Source organism: Panthera onca, chromosome C1 (assembly GCF_046562875.1).
Source record: "Panthera onca isolate mPanOnc1 chromosome C1, mPanOnc1 haplotype 2, whole genome shotgun sequence".
Classification (NCBI taxonomy): Eukaryota; Metazoa; Chordata; class Mammalia; order Carnivora; family Felidae; genus Panthera; species Panthera onca.
Window position 1 is genome coordinate 144,468,778 of NC_138346.1, and position 24,444 is coordinate 144,493,221.

Sequence of the window (24,444 nt, forward strand, 5' to 3'; positions counted from 1 at the left end):
CTTTTCATCAACAGTAGGACAAGAAAAGGAATTTTGGCACTCTAGTGATTATGGAAATCAAATACGGGCCTGTTCCACCTTAAAGGGCCTAGGCTTGCCTAAGTGCTTGGGTCTTGCAGAGTTTGGGCACCACCATATTTGGAGCGTGCCTACTTTGGGGCGGGAACCTCCTTGAGAGTGATTAGGTCAGCGCTGGGGGAGGTGACCTTGTTTGGTTTCTGGCACCCGAGAACAGTGGTGCACTGTTTCTGCTGCCCCCGTTTGCCTAATTGGCCCAGGCGCTCCACCAGAGCAAAGCCGCCCTAGAACTCCTCGCTGGCCGCCCCCGCGGCTCGCAGCTCGGTAGAGGCGGGAAAGCAGCGCGCCTGCGCCGTGGGAACCGGGGCCGGAGGCGAAAAGCGGGGAGCGGAGGGGGGCCGTTGGAGCCGAGTAGCGTACAGAGCGGCGTGTGACGCGGGGACGCCGCGCGCTCCCAACGTCGCCCCGGTTTGACGCACACGGCACCAAACTGTGAGTTTCAGGGGTTATTTGGTCGGATTCTCCGGGACTCGAGTGGGTTTCGGGCCTCTGGGCTGTGGCGGCGGCGGGATTGAGGGTGGCGGAAGAACTTGGGGGACCCGACCTTCGGCGCTCGGGCCCGGGGAGCTACGCCCTAGGCTGGGTCCCAGCCATCCAAAAGGACGCGTTTTGCCGCACAGGCTAAGATGGCGGCGGCGGCCGAGGAGGCGGAGTTGGTGCTACACAAGGAGCCCGGGCCCCGGGTTCGGGGAGGCGGCGGCCGCGGCGGCCGCGGGGGGCGGCGGAGCCTGAGGTGAGCGGCGGCCGCCGCCGCGGGGCGGGACTCGGCGGAGAGTGGGTGGGTAGGGGGGGGGGAACCTTTCCGCGGCGGCGTCGGAGGATCCGGTAGCGGACACAAAGGGGCTGAGCTGGGCACTAGACTTGGGGGTTTTGTTTAGTCACATGAAGCCGAGCAGCCAGTGAGCAGTAGGGGGAAGGGGCCGAGATCCGGCGGCTTGGGGAGCCTGGCGGTCGCCATTGCAACGCACTGAGTAACGGGGCGGTCCGAGAGCAGTCACCAACCCCTCTCCGGGGCTGCTTGGTTTGGGCCAGAAGCGCCAGCTCTGGCATTAACTGCACACACCCCTCCCCTTACGTGGGACCGGGACCGCATAGACCTCCCCTCCCCCTGTTCTGCAAGATCTTATGCCGCTAGGTGCCTGGGAAGTAACAGCAAGAGGTAAATCGCCCAAAGTGTTTGGGTTGCCAGGGGCTTGGTGGGTGTCCAGCTAAAGCTTTTTGCTTCTCCAGGTCTGATTCCCTGGCCTTTGTGTCCCTGGGAGCTTAATCTCTGCCAGAGGAAAGCAGGTGTGCTCCACTTCTCCCGTGAACCTGAAGATGAGTTGTCCCAGACCCTTCTCAGTGATTGGAAACTTAGGTGGTGGAGCTAAAGGTTTCTTGTTACGAGACTTCCACAGACGACTCTCGTGTTGGGATCCATCCATGGTTTAGCAGCATTAGTGGAAAACTTTCCTTGAACTGCCTAAGTAACATTGACATAAATTTAGTTGTTATAAAACTTTCATGTCTAGACTTCAAATTTTGTGTGGTCATTGAGAAGTACTCAACAAGGGGGTAAACACAATGGGGGCCTAAATGATGGTCCTGTTTTGTATACAAGTCAATAATTACAACAGGAATACCAAAACACCATCATCTCTTCTGGCCAGTTCTGACTAATGCCAGGCTTGTTGCATCTGGATGATAGATTAGATTTGCCTTAATAGTATATTGCCTCTCTGCAGTAGTTTAGTTACATTTCTTTGGTCCAAGAAGAAGGAAAGCATTTCAAAAAATAGACAACTCAAGTTACTCAAAGGAAACCTGCTGTTTGCCTTCAGTGTCATGTGTAAGTATCCAGGGAAGTTGATGGCAGTAATACTGCTTTGGTAGCTTTGGTGAGAAAAAATTAGTTTTTATGAGGAAGTTAGAATTTTGACATTTTAATAGGTGAAACATGAAGGCTTGACCACTGTTGATGCAGTGATATGTATATCCCTGTTAAAACCTCTGTAGTGTGGATTTTAGAATTGTAAAGTGACACTGCACTTACGGCTACCTCATACTTTGTATATTGGTATTAACTAATGTTTGAAGTACAGAATTTGGAAACAACTAATGTTTTGGCCAGGTCACGTTAACAAGAGTAAGTTATGTGATTGCAGGGTTAAAGCACATTTGGATTGTTAACTTTAGATCTCTGTTCAAATTAAAATTTGAATTTTTTAATATGACTTAAAACTTTCATTTTCCTTCTTTCAGATACAGATTTCCCCCCTTTAACTTTTCGTCTTTTAATAGAGAACACTCTTACTGTATTAACGAATAGGAGATACATCGACATTGGCAAAATGTATTACTGAATCATGTGGTTTTGGAGTGGAAGGAATCTCAGGGAACACCTAGTTTTACCCACTGTTTTATAATATATTAAGGACCAAGTATGATTAAGTTAGTGAATAATGGAAAATTGTCTTTTCAACTTCTACCTCATTGCTCTTTTCATTGATCACGTTGGTGGGATGAAAAGGTGACTGTCTGCAGCTAATGGTTAAAATAAAACATTTAAATAAGTGTGCTTGAAAACACTTATTAGATACTATTATATTAATGAGAACTTCTGTGACAATAAGTTAAAAAGTTTCAATTAACATGGTGATACAGTTGTGAAAGTGACTTTCAGTGAAATAATTTCAGATACAAAATACAGACATTTCAGATAATTTGGGGCCAATGTTGCTTTTGAATTGTGAGGTTTTCAAAAAGCAGTCTTGACCCAGAAATTAAAAAAAACAAAAACAAAAAAACAGCTTGATGAACTTCTTGGAAGATTTGAAGTAATTGCCATTACTACAAATTATTACATAAGAAATGCGATGCTGAAAACAGTAATGCGAGTGCCTTCATTTTGTAATGGTAGCTTTTTTATTGGGTGAATGGACATGACAGATTAGCCCTTGTTAAAAGCAACTTTTTAAGATTTACTACTACTGAATAGTAGTAGATCTGTAAGATCTGTTAGGAAATTCAAAAGTAGCAAAATCACTTATGGTGGGATCCCTCAGTTCTTTAACTTCTTTGGATATCAAATATAACAAAAACTTTTAAATCATATTGAGGTTTTAAAGCTTTTATTGGTCATTTAGGGTACATTTAAATTATTGATTTTTCTAAGAACTGCTTCTTAATTTTCAACACTGAGTAGATTTAATTACATTTTAGTCATGTGATAAATCGATTATTCTCAGATTATTAGTAATTACAAAGTGAGTGTTATCTGCAAACCTTAAATATTTTGCAGTTTTAATTTGTTATTCAAGTTATATGAGGAAGAGTTTTGGTGTGGTTGAATTGAGACTGTATTGGGTAGCATGAGAAGAGGAGAGACTCAAGGACAGTCACTAGAAGTGGTGAGGATACCTAAAATTTAGACAGATTGGTTGTCAGAAAAGATCAGGTTTATCCCAGACATACTGTTAGTGTTAGGGTTACCTATTTAGACTCTTCTCAGGGTGTGGGACCAAAGGACAGGAGTGGATCTTATTTTTGTAGGAATGCTTTTCTCATGATTGCTTTTCAGGCAGTCTTAAAGGCAGCAGTTTGCCCTGAATTCAGAAATAGGTATGCTGAATTATCCAGTCCTAATTTTATACCAGTCCTTTTAAAAAGGTGTTTTTAATTTAATTGATAGCTGTATACAATAAAACATGAGCATAAAGAATAGCAATTATGATATTTTGGGTAGGTATTCAAATGAGCTCTAGTTTTTTACACTTATTATCATTAATCCCAATAAAGACTGTTTTGTAGATGGAATCTGTAAATGTTTACAAAGTTATGAGATACAGCAACGATTAAGGCAGTTCTAGATGTATTGTCTGTTAATAGAGAGAAATAGTTGCTTTTAATATTACAGACCATTTACATCTTTGAATTTTCAGAAAATTGACAGTAATCAATCTGATTCTAGCACTAGCTCACCCTGCTGGTTGGCTGAAGTATTTCTGTTCTTCTCTTAAAAACAAGTGTAAAGATCACTTGAGACCTAGAAGGTAGAATAGCAAATTAAATTCATGGTCTTTCTTCAGGAAGGTGGGGGTCTCCATGAAAAGGGTGTTTCTCATCTCTAGGGTCGTAGTTGCTCTACTGTTAATTTTTTTCTAAGATCTGCCAAATTTGAACTATGGAGTTACTATCTTTGAATTTAGGAGGAACTCTTAATTATGGGGAGATACTATGTTTTTGTCCTTTTCAAGGACAAGATTCAAGATAGGACATCCTTTGACAATTGAGAAATGTTAGCAAGAAAAACAAAAAGTCCTGTGACATAACTTTCCAGGAGGAGAAAAGCAGAGGATCTCAGGGGGAAGAAAAGAAGCATGCCAGGACAGAAGCAGCAGTGCACACTTCTGGATGGAGGAAAGTGAGGCTGGATTAAGATTAGTGTTTCTAAGATATTTACTTTATACTCTCCCTCTACTAATCTTTGCTTTACCTCTTCTGTTTGCAAGCTGTAGCCTTCCCATTTCATTTGGGATTCTTGGAACTGTGATCTTGTAAGTAACTTTGCGAAAAGTATAGATAAGTGGTTTTTTCCTTGTAATTTAATTCTATTAGTCTAGATTGTGGTACAGTTGAAGTTGGTTGGAGTGATAAATACGATTTTAGGTATTAAGCCTTTAGTATGTATGTCTTTCATTGAAGTTGAAAATACAGCTTTTAAAAACTTTTAAAAGACTTTTTGTACAAAGTCCAGAAACTTAAATAAGTCAGGAGTGAAATGAGTAATTTAAAATAAAAAAAAATGTAACGAAGTGTTAGGATGAAAGTACTTTACAGTTTACAAAGCATGTTTATCTGTATTCTATCAATTATCTATCTTTTATAAAAGATTAACACTTTTATCCTTTCTTCTGTGGTGTTTATCCTTTTATTTGAAAGCTGAATGCATATTTTTTTCATCAGTTTCTTGAGGAAGATGATAATATAACTAGTATTTTCAAAACACCATTTATTGGAAAGAGAATGATGGCCATTTGTTTGTTGAATGGTTTGTGAAGGTGGATAAAAGCCTTGCCTGTTGCTTACTGTTGATTTGCTGAGTATTACACACATACACACACAGACAAATGTGTATATATACACACACAGGAAATCATAGTTGCATTTATAATTGTATATGAATAAAGAGATAAGATGAGCTAAGGTTTAAAAGTGTAAGCTTTGAAGTAAAACTGATGGGGTTAAAATCTAGCTGTGGTGGGGGTACCTGGCTGGCTCAGTCAGTAGAGCATGTGCATGTGACTCTTGAGACTCGCTCTCAGGGTTGTGAGTTCAGGCCCACGCTGGGCATAGAGATTGCTTTAAAAAATCTAGCTCTGTGAGCATTAGGCAAGAGGATTTAACAATAATAATCTTCATAGAGGCTTAAAGTTTACATTACATAATTCATGTAAAGTCCTTAGCTTTCTGGTACACAATGGGTGCTGAGCAAATGTTAGCTTTTATAATAATAGTAATAGTTACTACTATTGTTTAATTTTTTTATAATAACTTGAAATTTTCGCCTGCGAGTGATTTGGAATTACATACTTTTGCTAGTGTTCCTTTTTTAGACCCATGTCTACAAAGGGAGGGTTGTTGATAAAGGAAGTTAGATGTAGGCATCAAAGTGTGCCTTCTCCAGTTCTAGCAGCAGAAGCTATTAACCAGGTTCAGTATTTCAGGAGCACATTCCCTTTTAGTACTGTCAGCTGATGAATAAATGCACTTGGGAATGAGTGCATTTTAATGTGAAGTTGTTTCCCAGCCAATGTGTTGATTTATCTTGGTTAAAACATTCTGAATTTCTTTACTGTCCTTTAAATTTTTGACCATTAGTGGCGGGAAGAGGGTGAGTGGCTGTATGTATTTGTATATAATATACTTTTAAACCCCAGCTAAGAGAGAATAGCTTCAACAGCAGCTAGATTGAGGAGAGGTATGTTATCATTTTGTTGCTTTGTCTGAGTCAGGGGAATTTCCTCAAACAGCATTTCCTTTTGCTGTTTTCCTCTCCATACTTTGTTTTGTATTTGGGCTGGTATGGTCTTAAACTTACTTGTATCTTTAATTTTTCTTCTACCACCTATGTCCCCCACCACCAACATAGATTTTAAGCTTTTTATTTAAAAGCTAGTAAAAGTAATTTTAAGTTCATGTGGCAGAGAGGTGTGAGCATGAAAAGTTAGAAGTTTCAGATATGCTTAATATTTTCAGCAGTTTGGAAAATGAAGGAGAGAAAAGTCACCCATTTCTTATCACCATTATATAATCATTAGTATTAAAGGAAAGGGAGATGAGGGGCGCCGGGGTGGCGCAGTCAGTTAAGCATCTGACTTCGGCTCAGGTCATGATCTTGTGGTTTGTGGGTTTGAGCCCTACATCAGGCTCTCTGCTGGGCTCTCTGCTGTCAGCTTGGAGCCTGGAGCTTGCTTTGGATTCTGTGTCTCCTGTTTTCTTTGCTCCTCGCCTGCTCATGCGCTCTCGCTCTCTCTCTCTCTCTCTCAAAAATAAATATTAAAAAAAATTTTTTTTAAAGTTAAGGGCGATGAGACCAACATTAAGCATCTACTCTGTATTCCTTATAATAATGTTTGATGTATATATTCCCGTTTTATATGCAAGGAAACAAACTCAAACTCAGGTCATGTAGATAGTAATTAGTACAGCAGCCAAGTTTGAATCTTAGGTATATCTTGATTCTATAGATGAAATCTTTCTACTGTGCTTTCCCCTCCTTTCTATCTGTACTTTAACCTAATTATACAATTTGTAAGTTTTATTTCCTACTTATAAAACATTATAAAAGCATTTTTCTGCCTACTCTTATTTTAAGCGGTGTCATATTGCCCACATTGTTTATTCATACCACCATATAAAGGCTCTTTGTCTTGGCTGCTGGATATTGGTACAATGATATTGGTCAAAGTGGAGACTGCCTTTTTTCTTTACTGAGTGACCAAGAAGAAAAATAATGAAGGTTAATCAGAACTAATACTCTTTGGGATTAGAAATGCTACAGGTTTAATAATATCTACCTGGTGAGACATTTAACTCAAAATTGGATATATGTAAAATGTAGATGACATTTTCAGTTTAGGCATGTGAAAACAACTTTTCCTATATTTTTATACTTTGAAATGCTGTAAGTTTCCCTGTTAGAAATATTTAAAAAGTGATATTAAAATTAAATAGGCACTTAATTTTGTTTGGTTACTATTTGTAATTCCTAATGTAATAACCTTTATAAAAGGGAAAATACTGAATTCTTATACTTTAATTGGGTGGATGACATATATTTAAATATAATTTGTGGGGCTTTTATAAATAAATTGTACAGGGCAGCAGTGACCAGTAGGAATATGTTGTTGTGCTACAAATGTGATTTAAATTTTTCTGTAGCTATATTAAAAAATGAAAAGAGGGGTGCGTGGGTGGCTCAGTCAGTTAAGTGTCAGACTTGGGCTCAGGCCATGATCCTATGGTTCTTGAGTTCGGGCCCCATGTCGGACTCTGCTGACAGCTCAGAGCCTGGAGCCTGCTTCAGATTCTGTGTGTCCCTCTCTGTCCCTCCTCCACTCACACTCTGTGTTTCTCTTTCTTTCAAAAATAAATAAACATTAAAAAAAATTTTTAATGAAAAGAAATAGGTAAAATTAAATTTATTAATGTATTTTATTTAACCCAGTATATTCAAAACATTATTCCAATAATTGAGCTATTCTGCATTCATTTTTTTCACGTCAGGTCTCAGAATCAGAAGTGTGTGTTCTGTAATTAAAGCACATCTCAATTCAGACTAGCCAGACTACAAGTGCTTAGTAGCGACGTGGCTTTTGTATTGGACAGTGCAGATATAGTTAGTTCTGTACACATATGGAGAAAGGATAAAGTAGGAATTGAAATGAGCCTTAAAGGGTAGCTAAGAAAAGAGTCTGCTGGAGAACAAATCTGTAAAGTGATGGGAATTAAAATAGGAGACATAATTTGAAATCAGATAATAGAGTGACTTGAATCTAGTTTAAGGAATTTGTTTAGTATGAGGGATGTGTGTGTATGCGATATTGTATGTTGGAGGGTGCCTAATCATGTCTTGTACATGAGCAGTTAATATCAAATTAATGTTTAAGTGAGTTAATATGAGGCAGAACAAGGGGCACTTGGGTGGCTCAGTTGGTTGAGCTTCTCACTTGATTTTCGCTCAGGTGATGACCCTAAGGTCATGGGATCAAGCCTCATGGTGGACTCCATGCTGTGTGTGGAGCCTGCTTGGGATTCCCACCCCCCTCCCCCTGCCCTTCTCAACCCTGCTTACGTTCTCTCTCTCTCTCTCTCTCTCTCTCTCTCTCTCTCTCTCACAAATATGCACACACACACACATGAGGCAGAACAGGAAAAATGCAGAAGAGTACTCACAAAGTCTTGTAGGTCTTCTAAGGGGAAAAAAGTGTGCTTAGGGAATATTGGTATTCTCTGATTAGCCATATGATGGAGAATGATCAAAAAGGAATTGAATTGAGAAAAGGTTTTTAGATTTGACCATTTTTTGTAAGTTATTTTTATATGTTTTATTTAGGTATAACTTACATACAGTGAAGTGCACACATCTTATGACTACACCTCAGTGAAATTTTTCATAGAAGCATACACACACGACTTCTCAGATAAAGACAGTAAACATTTTCTATATGGAAAAAATTTCCAATTCCCCCTCCAAAAGTGACTACTGTTTTGGTCTCTATCACCATAAATAAGTTTAGCTTATATTTGAACTTGATTGTGGCATATTTGTCCTCCTTTCCAAGGGTAGTGAGAGTTGATGGCTTGAATCTCTGTCTTTTCTGTCCTTGTTTGGCATTATGTGAATTTGGAGGTAATCAGATGATAGATGGTTGGTACCATAGCTCTACTTTTTTTTTTTTCCAGTGTGGTTTATACCAAGATCAGAGAGGTGTTTCTTAGTTTTCATTAATATTGATTCTTCAGAAGGTAGTTTTATGACTAGAAATTTGTTTAGAATGCAGAGATTTGAATTGCTTCTGCAGATAACATAGTTATCTGGCTTGCTTTCATTACAGTATTCTCTAGGCATATAGCCAAGAAGTAGGTAGAGGAGGTCTTGGATTGCCTCCTAATATAGAGGTCTTTTGGAACCTTTTTAATAGTAGCTTCTAGGCATTATGTAAGTTAGCTTTCAGGCATTGCAGGTTACTTAATAAGGTATTTGAGTGTTTCTGATTGTGATTGTAGGGATAAGAGTAAATTGGTGTACTTCTGTTTACAGCTAAGTATGCATTCTTAACCTGAAAGATTTTGACATTTATTTATGTGTAAAGAACCTAGAATGTTACCTTAAGGATAGTTACACAAACATTTGAATGGTTAAAATCCATGAGAGACACTTTACAAAATGAAAACTGAAGTGGAATTATTCATCATGATTTTGACTTCTAATGCTTGAATCAATTCTGTTTTTCAAACGGAATTAATGGTTACAACATTGTTTTTTATAAATACTGAGCAGCAGAAGCCTTGTTTACTACTGCAACAATTGGTGCTTTTGGGAGAAATATTTTTATTTCTCAAATATGTATTTTATAAAGTTGAAACAGTACCTAACAATGAAAATATGTATCTTTACATCCTAGTATGCCTAGTTTTGAAGAACAGATACGTTTCGTAAATTTGTACAGAAGTGGACGTGAAAATACTTTCTCATTAACATTTGGATTATGAATGCTTTTGAACTTATGGAATGAGAATATATAAAGTTTTGTTTTTTTTAAATATGTAGTAAGTTTGCTTAATATACTGTAGCCCTAAGAATTTTATAGTTGTCTTGAAATAAAACCTTATATATCAACTTCTCTTATGTAGGTTTTGCATTTATGAAGTACAGAAGGCTAAAGCAAATTGGTTAGATTAGACATTGAAAAAGTGTGGTTATTATCTACAAAATATTAAGACTTTATATAATATCTTTTGGGCCAGATTTAGAAAACCACAAACAAAAACAACTAGAATGTTATTAATTAACAGCCTTAAGAGCTTTAAGAGCTGACTTCTCCAGATAGAAAAAAATATTTTTAAGGGTATGTTCTATGTTTTTGTGTTGTTTTGATGAAAATGAATGTTATATTTGTATTTAGTTTTGGGAGATTGGATTTTTTTTTTTTTTGTATGCAGAAAAACCTTATTTTTGTGGTTGTATGTTCTTCAACCTTTGGTTGTTTTCACTGGGGTAGTTATTATACAGAATTCACTTAGTATCTTACTAGGGTAAGAATGCTAATATATGGAGTAAAGGATATGGTTCCTGTTCTGAAGAACTTATGATTTAAGACACAACTTGAAGAGCACTTAATAATGAAGCATTTGAATTACTGAGTTGACAGAAAATAAAATGAATGGTATCTAGTAAGACTGGACTAATTAATTAAGCTCCTTGGCAAAAATATTTTTCTAATCTAGGTTTTGAAGAAGTGGTATGAAGATTGGTGGAGAGGGAAGGAATATTGGTGGAGAGGTAGGGGAATAGTTATGTTAAAAAAGCACAGAGATGGAAATTGTGGAATGTAAGCATTTCCCTTACTCAAAATAGAGTCTATTTTAAATGAATGTAATGAAGAATAAATTTGATAAGATGTGGCCCGAGCTGGGGGAATCTAAAGAAGTTTGGATTAGAAATTAGAGATAAGGGATACTCCTTAAGGCCACTGAACAGAAATAAATGAATAAAAATAAAGAAAGATTAGCAGCCAGATAGAACATGATTGGAGAAGAGATTGAAGTCAGGAAGGCCAGTTGGAGGTTATTATCTTGGTGGGTGAGAGGGAAGAGTAAGGATGGGTAGTTTTAAAATCAAGCAAGTGGTGAACTATGTGGCTCCTGTTTGTCATGCAAAGTTAAAATAAGAATGGAACACTTTTATTGTCTCATTGAAAATAAATTTACTTGGACACACAATTTGCAAATAAATTATTAACACTAACTGGGATACATTCACCTTGTTCTATTAAAAAACTGATGAGCTTTTAAGTTTGGTTTGAAAACGAAGTAACACCCAAGGAAGTTATGCTGTAGTGGTATTTTCTGAATTGCTAGTACTTTGAACTAAAAAAAAAAATTACTTGAATATTAAGAAGAGCTTGTAATTGTAATGTTGTATTCTGAGTTATAATCGTATATTTTAGACATGGTTTAAGAGACAGTCTGATTGGTATAGGAGTTGGTGGGAAAATAGATAATAAAATTAATAATCTGGAATACCAGTGTTTAAATTTGTTTTAAAATAAATACTTATTTCAAAATTTAGGAATAGTTGAGAAGAACACAGTGTGTTGGTAGGGGAAAAAATAATCCTTATAGTTCCCTCTGAGCAGTAGCATTTTTTGATATTTAAGATGTAAGATGTTTGTCTTTATTGGGGTTTTTAAGGGTGTTTAAATGGAATGGATACTGTGTCTTATAGTAAGATTCTTGTTTTTTTATTTAAAAAGATTTTTTAATGTTTGTTTATTTTTAAATGAGAGAGAGACAGAGTGTGAGGTGGGGGTGGGGAGTGCAGAGAGAGAGAGGGAGACACAGACTCTGAAGCAGGCTCCAGGCTCTGAGCTGTCAGCACAGAGCCCGACACAGGGCTCTAACCCACAAACCGCGAGATCGTGACCTGAGTGGAAGTCGGACACTCAACCGACTGAGCCACCCAGGTGCCCCAAAATTATTCTTAAAAGAAAAGAATTAGAAAAATATGAAAAAGTTTAGAAGTAAAATAATTAAAATTTTTTATTTCCCTTTTTTAGAGTTATTAAATGGAACAGAATTTGGGAGTTTATAGAGCCTAGGAACTTAAGGTAGTATGTTAGTCTTAGTTTAACAAGTTTACATTTTAACTGTTCTCATAGTTAATAAAGACTTAATTTCAGTAAAGAAGTTAGTGAGATTTCTGGCAACATGATAAAATAGGCAAGTACATTTGACTGTGTCCAAGTTACCTGTTGAGACATCAACTAAAGTAAAAGAGAATAGGCTGTCACCTATTGTCACTGGAAGTAGAGATCCATCCATCATTTCTGAAATTGGTATTTTGGTATAAAGAGTATGGGTGAGATGGGATGACAGTAGAACTATTCACTCTTCTCTGATTATCCTGAACTATTGATATGAGAATAGGAAGCTTGCATGAAAGCCCTCCTCTGAACCTCTTAAATATTTCCCTGTCTACCCATTTGTGCCTGGAAACTTCTTAGAAATAGACATATTTCCACCTTTGTGCACTGCTTGGGTCTACGTAAGCTGAGAAGCAATGAAGAATCATCACATGCTTGAGGAGAGGCTGCAGTTTGAAAGGCCAGATTGACTATTCCGTATACATTGAACCCACTGAAAAGCTCATACAGAAAAGAGGTGGAGGAGATAGAGATAATTTGTGGCTATGATGGGATCAAAAATCTTGTGCTATGGCATTGAATGCCTTAATGGTGACTCTGCCATTAAGAGTGGTAGAAATGGCATCCTAAGAAGATGTCCTTTAGTGTGATATTGCTTGTCCACCTTCCTCCTGGTTCATCTTATTTTCCAAGACTTACCAACTCCCTGTCAAGTTTGATTAACTGATAGCCTTCCAGCAGCTTTTTCTTAATTTAACAGGAATTGGTCCTCTTTACTCCCTGCCTTTGCAGATTGGATTAAAAATTTTTGGTGTGTAGTTTTATGAGTTGTATCTAAGACATAGTAGGAAATCTAAATCATTAAAAATAAAGGAATGGCAGGGTGCCTGGGTAGCTCAGTCTGTTAAGCGTTCGACTCTGCATTTTGGCTCAAATCATGGTGTCACAGTTCACAAGTTAGAGCCCCATATCAGACTCTGCACTACCAGTGCAGAGCCTGCTTGGAATTCTCTCTCCCTCTCTCATCTGCCCCTCCCCAGCTTGCGTGCTGTAGTGTGCACACGCTCTCTCTCTGAAAACAAATAAATAAAGTTAAAAAAAAAAACAAAGGAATGGCAAAAATACTAAAACAAGTTCATCAATATCAAGCAAAGGATAAAACCTTTTCTAGAGTAAAATGAGTGAAAAAAGAAATTGTTTAATTAATAAAAAGTTAGAACTAAACTCTATCAGCTTGAAATTGTGTGTGATAAACAGCATTGAAACATGAAGTAGTGTTTCTTTAGAGAAATTAGTAACACTAGTCTTTTTAAGAGAGTTTAATTTACCTCTCAGAAATTAATAGATCAAATAAACAAATTAAGGATATGAAGATTTGAATAGCAATAGATTTTATTTAAAAGACGTATGTCAACCTTTGTTCCAAACAGAGAATACGACATTCTTTTCAAATTCCTGTGAATTTTTTAAAAAATCGTGTTTTGAGTTTCAAAGAGAATTTGGGGTTCTAAATAAGAGGAATGGCGTAGGCCAGTATTTTTTTTTTTTTTTTTGATTAAACAATAAAACTAGATATTAAAGCCAAAATGATGTTAACTACTTGCTTGGATGATGAAAACTGTGTCCTGTTGGGATTTAAGCTTCAATTTCGTACTATTTAGAAATGAACAACAATGAGTATATGACATGAAAAAACAGATGAGATTAATATTCATTTAAACATGATGGGTTAAAAAACTTTCATTTACTTTGCTATCCCTACTAGAATTGGAATAGTGGTTTTCGTTTGTTTTTTTAAAGGCATAGGGTGTCAGGGACAAAGAAAACTGAAAAGTTGATCACAGAAAACTCTGGAGGCTGAAAAGCAACACGTAGTAACTAATTTTGTAGATCTGAGAAAACTGAATTTTCTGCTTATTTTTGGGGAAGGCCTAGAATTGGTGCCGTAGATCCTGGGGTTCTTCAGAAATTGGTAGCTTCAGGTACTTTTGAAAGAATTGTCCAAAAGTCTATAATAAAAAATAAGCAACACTCATGGTACCAGGAGAGGGTTTCTTACCCTCAAGTTTCTTCTCTGTACTGGAGAACTCTACACACAGCTTGGGTTAAGGGTGTCGTACTAAATAGTATTGACTAGAAATCTACATCCAGGAATCCTCCCCAGCCTCTTTTTCTCTACTGGTCCTGAGAATACTGGGTGTCAGGCTTATAACCCCAGATGTGAGGTTGGAAGATTAATCCTGTTATAGCAAACTAATGATCAGGAAAAAAGGCCAACAGATAATAACAGATGTGGATTCACCCAGAGAAATGGCCCAGACTGGTCCACATCCTACAATGACACCTACCCATTAACGCATTTTATAGACAGCCTTTAAATGTTTCATTTTCAAATATGACATTAAGGATCATTTGAAGATAACCTCAGTATGAAAGAGAAAGAAATAGAAACAGTTCAAGAAGAAAAAAAGTTACTGGAATATGTTTGGAAGTAAGATAAATTCTATCTTTGAAGCAAGAAAGGATGCTTGCTTTAAAAAGAATCCTCAGAAAACAAAGAAAAGCTCTTAGACATTTAGAATATGAAATAATAGAAGGATTGGAAGTACAGGATATGACATTAATAGAAAAGCTAGAAATTTAGAATGTTACATATTTAGTAGAAAGTTGGAAGATAAAGTTGAGGAAATCTTCCAGAAAGCAGGACAAAAAGAGATACAAAGTAGAAGGTAAGAATATGAGAGGATCATACTTGGTGAATTCAACATGTAAAAAATGAGAATTACAGAATGGGGAAAAAAAATGTGTGGAGGAAATTAATAAGTGAACAAAAAACTTGGGTTTTCACACTGACAGGGTGCACGGAATGCTCCGCATAGTGACTAGGGGGGAGGAACCCACGTCAAAGTACATCATGGTGAAATTTCAGACATTAGAAATAAAAGGAAGTTCCTAAGAGCTTTCACGTTTGAAGCATATAAAAGGGATTAGGAATCAGTAACAATGGAAAGTAATTGTTAATGGAATAATGCCTTCAAAGCATTTGAAGGAAAGGTATTTCCAAACTAATTCTATACCTTGCCAAGCTGTCAAGTGTGGGAGTAGGCTAAAGTTATGAAACATATGAGGTCGTTGGAATATTTATTTCAATTGCACTGTATCTCAGGAAGTTACTAGAGGACGTGGACTTTATCAAAATGATGAGGTAAATCAAAAAGAGGGATTATCCAGGAAATAGGATCCAGTACAGGAGATAAGTAAAAAGAATGCATACCTAAAATAATGGTGAAGGGAGATCCAAGGAGTGTGGCTGTGCAGCAGGTCTGAGAGTTATTAATTTAGATTGGAACGAGAAGCAAAGAGGATCTAGATGGTATGTCTTTAGAAACGTGTGTGTGCATGCACACAAAATAGAGGGGATTTTTGTGATTTTATTCAAAAGGGACGTTTATATGTAGTTTTCTTTTCCTGTGATGTCTTGGTTTTGGTATGAAGGTAATAATGGCTTCATAAAATGAATTAGGAAATGTTCCTTCCTCTTCTTTTTTGAGGAAGAGTTTGTGGAGGATTGGTGTCAATTCTTTAAACGTTTGGTTTAAAGGTAGATTGTACCAGAGAATCCATCTAATCCTAGTTTACTTTTGGTAAATTTTTTCCTTATTTAATCTCTTTAACTTATAATGCTATTTGGATTTTCTATCCCTTCTTGAATCAGTTTCAGTAGTTTTTCCCCCTAAAAATTTGTCCATTTTATCTAGGTTATTTAATGTGTTGCTATACAGTTGTTCCTAATGTTCCCATATAATCATTTTTATTATAACACCAGTAGTAATGATCCCTTTATCATTCTTGATTATAATAATTTGTCTTTTTTTTTTTTTTTCTTGGCAGCCTAGCTGAAGGCTTGTAAACTTCATTGATGTTTTCAAAGAACCAACTTTTGGTTTCATTGATTGTTCTGTATTATTTTTCTGTTCTCTGTTTCATTTATTTATGCTGTAATCTTTATTTTCTTCGTCTGCCTGTTTTGGGTTTAGTTTGTTCTTTTTCTGTTTTTTTTTTAAGGTCAAAGTTTAGGTTTTTGAATTGAGATCTTTTTAAATGTAGGCATATATAGCTATAAATTTCCCTTTAAACACTGCTTTCACTTCATCATTTAAATTTTGGTGTGTTGTGCTTTTGTTTTAATCTTAACGTATTTTATAATTTTCCTGTGTGATTTCTTTGACTTCTTGTTTTTTAGGAGTTTGTTGCTTAATTTCCACATATTAATTTCCCAAATTTCCTTCTGTAACTGCTTTCTACTTTCATTCCCTGGTGTTTGGAGAACATACTTTGTATTATTTTATTCCTTTAAAGTTCTTGAGACTTGTATTATTGCCTTACATATAGCTTATACTGGAGAATGTTCATGTACACTTGAGAAGGAAGTGTTCTGCTGTTTTGAGTGGAGAATCCTGTACCTGTCAAGTCTAGTTAGTTTATAGTGTTAAAGTCTTCTGTTTCCTTGTGTTGTTTTGTTTGCTTTTTTTTTTTTTTTTTTTTTTTGGTCTGCCTCTATCCATTATTGGAAGTGAGTTAAATAAGTCTCCCAACTATTTTTGTTTGTTTTTGTCTGTTGTCTATTTTTCCTTTCAGTTTTATGTTTCTGCTTCATATGTTTGAGTCTTTATTCTTAGGAGTATTTGTTTATAGCTGATCTATAGTTTTTGATGAATTGACCCTTTTATCATTATAAAATGTCCTTCTTTGTCGTCTCTAGTAACATTTTTTTTAATGTCTATTTTGTGTGATAAGAGTACAGCCATTCCTGGCGTGCCTGGGTAGCTCAGTCAGTTGAGTGTCCAACTCTTGATTTTCGCTCAGTCATGATCCCAGTATCATGGGATTGAGCCCTGTCTCAGGTTCTGTGCTGAGTGTGGAGCTTGCTTAAGATTCTACCCCTTCCCCTCTGTCTCTCAAAAAAAAAAAAAAAAAAAAAAAAAAAGAGTATAGCCATTCCAGCATTCCAGCTCTTTTTCTTGGTTATAGATTGCTTGGTATATCTTTTTCCATCCTTTTATTTGCAGTTTATTTGAATCAAAAGTGTCTTTGAACCTACGGTGTATCATCTCTTTTAGATAATGTATAATTGGGTTGTCTTTTTTTACACATTCTGTCAGTCACTTCGTTTTGATTGGAACGTCAAGTTTATTTGCATTTAATATAGTTACTGATAAGGGAGGATTTATGTCCACTATTTTGTTACTTGTTTTGTGTTTGTCTTAAGGTTTTTTTTCTGTTGTTCTTTTTTCCTCTACTGTTACCTTCCTTTGTTCTAAATAGATTATTTTGTAGTACCATTTAAATCCCTTCTTAGTTTTTTTTCACTATATATTTTTTCATTGTGGTTGTCCTGGGAATTGCAATTAATAACTTTACTTCAATCTAGTTCAGATTAATAGCAACTTAATTTCAATAATATACAAAAATTTTTCTCCTGTATAGCTCCATTTCTTCTCTGTCCTTTGTGCTATTATTCTCATGCAAATTATGTCTCTATATGTCTCTTAAATCAGAAGAAAAAAGTTACACAATTAAAAGTTATTTAATGTTCTATATTTTATATAATATATTTTATGTATATTTTATATTGTATCTTTAATATTTACTTACCTAGCTACCTTTACTGTGCTCATTATTCTTCAGGTGGATTCAAGTTATGGTCTAGCATCCTTTCATTTCAGCCTTAAGGACACCTTTCAGTATTTCTTGTATATTAGGTCTCCTGGTAACCAGTTCTGTCAGTTTTTGTTTATCTGTGAATGTCTTAATTTCGCCTTCATTTTTTGATAAGTAGTTAAAGAATTCTGGGTTGATAGTATTACTTTTTCAGTACTTTGAATATGTCTTCCCTTTGCCTTTCTGGCTTCCATGGTTTCTGATGAGAAATTATTAATTTTATGGAGGATCTCTATACATGACAAGTCACTTATCTCTTCGCTATTTCAGGATTCTTTGGTTTTTTAGTTTATTTATAGTAGTTCATTGAGTTTTTTGGATGTTAGGTTAATATTTAGGGAACTTTTCAGTCATTTATTTAGATATTGGTTTTTTTTTTTTTTTTAATGTTTATTTAGAGAGAGAGAGATAGCAAGTAGGGGAGGAGCAGAGAGAGAGGGAGAGAGAATTCCAAGCAGGCTCCACACTGTCAGTACTGAGCACGACATGGGCTCGAACCCATAAACCATGAGATCATGACCTGGGCCAAAATGAAAAGTCAGACGCTTAACTAACTGAGCCTTTCAGGCACCCCAGATATTTTTTCTTCCCTTTTCACTTCTCTCTCTCTCTCTCTCTCCCCCTCTTTCCCCCTCTCTCTGGGACTCCCATTATGTGTGTGTTGACATGCTTAATGGTGTCCCCCAGGTATCTTAGACTCCTCTTTTTTTTTTTTTAATCTTTGATTTGTTTTTCTTTCTGTTTTCAGAGAAGTTAATCACAATTGACTTATCTTCAGATTCACTGATTTCTTTTTCTGCCTGTTCAAATCTGGTGAAAATTTCTAGTGAAGTTTTAATTTTACTAAAATTTTTTACGTTTCAACTCCAGAATTTTTTTTATTCTTTATCATGATATATATCTATTTATATTTTCTATTTGTGGGACATCTATCTCATAACTTTCCTTTGGTTTGTTGGACATAGATTTCCTTTAGTTATTTGAACATGTTTAAAATAAGCGATTTGTGAATGTGGTTAAGTCTAATGTCTGTGTTTCCTTGAACACTTTATATTGACTGTCTTTGTTTTCCCATGTATATGAACGATTCTTTCTTTTAAGTCTTTTTTTTTAAGTGTTACTGTTTTTTTTGTTGAAAACTAAATTTTTAATAATGTGGAAGCTTTGATAATCAGATATTCTCCCCTCCCCAGTGTTTGTTGTTATTACTGTTTGTTTCTGTTTGTTTATTCTGAACTAATATAATAAACAAAAGTGAATTGAGTAAAATCTGCTTTCTTTAATATGGGTGACCACTGAAGTCTCTACTCAGTGAGCTTAGTGTTCAACTAATAATTCAACAGAGGTGTCCTTAAATACCTGGAATCAGTGAGTCTCCCAGTTTTTGTTTAGAAGGTCTGTGTGTGTTGGGGCCTTCAGCATTCAGAAGAGAATTTTGTAACTTTGCCTTACTCTTAACTTGCTGCTTGTGTAGAGCTTCTCGTTAGCCAGAGGTGAGTGCTTAGGGCCTTCTCAGTTTTTTCCTGAGCATGTGCACATATGTGTGCTTACATATGACCATCTAGATTCTCAGGAATATTTTGGAACTTTTCGAAGCACCCAGTTTTCTTTTTAAGCTCTTTTGGTTAGCTTATTGTTTGTCTCAAGTGTTATCCACTGCCTTGGTCAGCTGCAATATGAAACAATTGCCTCTGATAGTTTTTGACAAATACCCTTGGGGCAAAGTTTTGTTTTGTCTTGTTTTGTTTTGTTTTGTTTTGTTTTGCATGGAGGGAGCTCTGAGGTCAAATTAAGATAGCTTTGGGAGTGGGGTCTTCCAGGAAACCACCAGACTGTCAAATAATGACAGTCCTCTGGGAATGTAGTAGTAGAGGCAGTCCACCTTCTTCTGCCCTCCTGATAGAGCTGCCAGGCTGTTAGTTTTCACCAGGTTTGTGGACTGTTGACTTTCAAAGCTACTATAAAGCTGAAGTGGGAGGCTGGGAATAGGGCAAAATAAAAAATGCCACAGTTTGCTGGTCTTACTAAAATATAGCTATCTTTCTTGAATAAATTCTCCCCAGATTGCTGCGAGCCTTTGGTTAATTTCTAGTTTGGAAAATGTTGACACTATTTTTGCCAGTGTTCTTCTTGGTTTAATGGAGATGATGCTTTTCAAATGTCCTTATTTTGATATTTTTGCTTATGTCTTACTGTTGAGTTTTGAGAGTTCTGTATTCTGTTTTAGATGGCAGTCTTTTGTTATTGTAGTTTACAAATACTTTCTCCAACTCTGTCACTTTTTAATCATCTTAACAGGATCTTTCGAAGGGTAAAAGATTTTTGTTTTGATGAAGTCCAGTTTATCAAGTTTTTTCTTTTGTGGATCATGCTTTTGGTGTTATTTCTAAGAACTCTTTTTCTAGGTCTAGATCCTGATGATTTTTCTGTCTTCTACAGGATTAATAGTTTTTCATTTTATGTTTAAATCTATAATCCATTTTGAGTTAATATTGGTATAGAGTGTAAGATTTAAGTTGGTATCCTCTTTTTTCTTCTGTCTGTATATTCAGTTGCTCTAGCACCAACTGTTGAAAAGACATTTTTTTCTCTGTTGAATTGCTTTTACACTTTTGTGAAAAATTCAGCTAGCCATCCTCAATAGGGCTTTGAGGAGGTTTTAGAAAATATAGAAGGAATACAGGGAGTTAATTCATTTTCTCATGTAAGGTTCGGTCAGATCCAAAGTGAAAAATCCACATACAAGTATAACTACATTGTTTAGAAATCAGGGGTAGGGGAGGGATGGTTAGAGAAGGGGTGGTGGGTAGTCTTGATTTTCATAACAGGCTTTAATTGAAATCTTAAAATAATGTATTTGTATAATTTTAATTAAAGTAGAAACAAAATACTCTAGTATAATGCCAATGCTTTACTCAGGGGAAAATTCAAAGCCTTAAATGTCTATATTTTTAATATTGTAATGTTTTTAATGTGGAAAAAAATACTCAGAATAACACATGGTAAAAATGTACAACTTTAGAATTCAGAAGTGCATACCTTCTTAACCCCTAGTCAAGAATTTAACACATTGCCACTCCTTCCACTCTGTTCCTTCCCAATCAGCCTCCCCTTTGTCTTTGGGAGGCTACCATCCCACCTTTTATGTAGTCACTTTTTTGTTTTATATTTTTATTACTTAAAAATACATTTTTAAGGTATATATTTTTTCCTATTAATGAAATTTGCATAATTGGATCTTGGCTTTTTTCAGCATTATTTGTGAGTCATTTATATTTTCACATAAAATTGTAGTTCATTCAGTTTCATTGCTCTACAGGCATACCTCATTTTATCACACTTTGTTGAGCCTTGCAAGTGCTTTTTTTTATTTATTTATTTTACAAATTTCAGGTTTGTGGCAACCCTGTATCTGCAAGTCTGTCAGCACCAGTTTTCCAACAGCATTTGCTTTGCGTCATGTTTTTGTGTCACATTTTGGTAATTCTCACAACATTTCACACATTTTATTGCTATATTTCTTACGATGATCTGTGACCAGTTATTGTTGATGTCACTACTATAATTGCTTTGGGGTGCCAGAAACCACCATGGCATGGTAAACTTAATAAATGTTGGTTGTGTTCTGATTGCTCCACTGACTGGCTGGCTGTTCCCGTTTCTCTTCCTTTATTTGAGCCTTCCTATTCCCTGAGACACAATATTGAAAATAGGGCAATGAATAATCCTACAATGGCTTCTAAGTTTTTAAGTGAAAGGACTAGTTGCACGTCTCTCACTTTAACTCAGAACCTGGAAATGATTAGGCTTAGTAAGGAAGGCATGTCAAAAGCTGAGATAGACTGAAAGCTAGGCCTCTTTGTCAGTTAATGTGTGAATGCACAGGAAAAGTTCTTGAAAGAAATTAAAAGTGCTACATCAGTGAACACATGAATAATGAGAAAATGAAACAGCCTTATTGCTGATATGGTTGAAAGTTTTAGTGGTTTGGATAGAAGATCAAATCAGCCACAACATTCCCTTAAGCCAAAGCCTTATCCAGAGCAAGGCCTTTCAGGGGAGATAGCTCAGGGATAGAGCATTTAATTACAGAGCAAATCCCTCTCTTCAATTCTGGAAAGGCTGAGAGGTGAAAGGCTGCAGAAAAACTGTTTGGAGCTAGCAGATTTTGGTTTGTGAGGTTTAAAGAAAGAAGCCTTCTTTAGAACATAAAAGTGCAAGGTGAAGCAGCAAGCGCCGATACAGAAGCTGCAGCAAGTTATTCAGAAGATATCTAGGTAAGGTAATTAACAAAGGTGGCTACACTAAACGACAGATTGTCATTATTGACAAAGCAGCCTTCTAGTGGAAGAAGATGCCATCTAGGGCTTGCATAGCTAGAGAGGAAAAGCCATTACCTGGCTTCAAAACGTCGAAGAACTGGCTGACTTGTTGGGGGCTAATGCAGCTGGTGAAACCAGTGCTCATTTATTATTCTAAAAATCGTAAGGCCCTTAAGAATTACATACATCTACTCTGCCTGTGCTCTATAAATGCAATAACAAAGCATGGTTGAGAGCACATCTTTTTATAACATGTTTCATTGACTATGTTAAGCCTACTGTTTGACCTACTCCTAGGAAAAAAGATTTCTTTGTAAATATTACTGACAATACACCTGGTCAAGAGCTCTGACAAAGATGTGTAATGAGGTGAATGTTGTTTTCATGTTTGTTAACACAACATCCATTGTGCAGCCCATGGATCAAGGAGTAATTTCAAGTCTTGTTTAAAAAGTACATTTTGTAAGACTGTAGATGCCATAGTGATTCCAAAGATAGATCTGAACAAAGTAAATTGAAAACCTAGATTCAGGGGCGCTGGGGTAGCTCAGTCAATTGAGCATACGACTCTTGATTTCAACACGGGTCATGATCCCAGGGTCATGGAATCGGGCCCTGCATTGGGCTCTGCACTGAGCCTGTAGCCTGCTTAAGATTCTGTCTTTCCCTCTGCACCTCTCCCCTGCTTGCGTGCGTACTCTCTCTTATCTGTCTCTAAAATAAAAAAATAAAACCTGGATTCACCATTTTAGATGCCATTAAGAACATTCATAATTCATGAGAAGCGGTCATAATAACAACATGGACAGCAATTTGGAAGAAGCTGAATTCAACCCTCATGGATGACTTGGAGAGAGGTTCATGACTTCAGTGGAGAAAGTAACTTCAGGTGTGGTGGAAATAGCAAGACAACTAGAAGTGGAGCCTGAAGGTGTGACTGAATGGCTGCAATCTCATGATAAAGCTTGAACAGGTGAAGAGTTGCTTCATAGGGATGAGCAAAGAAAGTGCTTTTTAAAGATGCACTCCAGTCCTGGTGAAGATGCTGTGCAGATTGTTGAAATGACAACAAAGGATTTACGTATTATATAAACTTGATAAAGCAACAGCGGGGTTTGAGAGGACTGGCTCCAATTTTCAAAGAAATTTTACTGTGGCTAAATTGTTTTCAAACAGCATCACTTGCTACAGAGAAATAGTTCATGAAAGGAAGACTCATTTGATGTGGCAAACTTGTCTTATTTTAAGAAATTGCCGCAGCCACCCAACCTTCAGTAGCCACCACCCTAATCAGTCAGCATCTATCAACTCTGAGGCAAGACCAGCAAAAAGATTATGACTCATTGATAACTCAGAAAATGGTTAGTATTTTTTAGCAATAAAATATTAAAAATATAATAATATAATATAAAATTAAGTTATGTACTTTTTTTAGACATAATGCTATTGCACACTTAATAGACTATAGTATAGTGTATACATAACTTTTATATGTACTGGGAAACCAAAAAATCATTTTACTCACTTTACTATTTTGCTTTATTGTGATGGTCTGGAACTGAACCCTTGCTGCTTGTCAGGTATGCCTGTATAGTACAGTACATTATATGAATATCCTACAATTTATCCATTTTGTTATTTGTGGAAACTTGGATTGTTTCTACTTTTTAGGCTTTTTAGGCTTTTATGGATAATGCTGCTATGTATTTACTTGTGCATGTCTCCTCGTGTACTCATGCACACATTTATATTGAGTAAATATCCAGGAGTTTAATAGCTTGGTTTTAGGGTACATTTATGTTTAATGTCAGAAGATACTAACTTTTTTTCCAAAGTGTTTTGTAACAATTTACAATCTCATCAACACTTTTGCATTTCAATTTTACCAACACTTTATATTGTTAATCTTTAATTTTAGTCATTTTAGAGAGTGTGTAGTGGTTTTAGTTCCCATTTGCCAGTTTCCAAATGTATCAATTGACTCCCCTTTTTTTCCTGAGTATGGATCACAATCTCCTCTTTCTTTGTGTAGGATATAATTTTGCTTGAAAACTGGACATTATATTAACATGTTTTAGTGACTCCAGTTTCTGTTGGTGTTTTTCTGAGATTTGTTGGGTGAGGTTTATAGTCTGGTTTTGATGCTTGCCCTGTGGTTTTCTTCTAGGGATTCCACTAGTTTTCATCTGTTCTCCTGGGCTATGGTTCTGTCCTCTGGCACTTCAGCCTTGTAAGGCTTCACCTTCTTGTTGCCCAAATGGTGCACACTTGAGAAATGCGCTCTGTTGAAAAAGCATCAGTAGTATAGCTCTGTTTTTCAAGTGTAAAAATACTGGCTTCTGCCAGATTTTTTTCCCTTGACCCCTGCAGTTCTCTTTACATACTTCGTTCGTCAGTCATCTGGTGATTTAGCA

The 24,444-nt window shown here is 36.4% G+C and overlaps 1 protein-coding gene across 3 annotated transcripts in view; it reads left to right on the plus strand.

The window, feature by feature from the left end:
- Positions 1-206: 206 nt before the first annotated feature.
- The window catches only part of ZNF644 (zinc finger protein 644), a 104,457-nt gene continuing 80,219 nt past the window's right edge, over positions 207-24,444 (plus strand). Inside the window, exon 1 of one of the 3 annotated variants that reach the window (XM_078451691.2) lies at positions 207-510. The gene's annotated coding sequence lies outside the window, so the exon portion shown is untranslated. The remainder of the gene's footprint in view (positions 511-24,444) is intronic. The other 2 variants (XM_078451689.2, XM_078451690.2) reach the window with 2 other exon arrangements.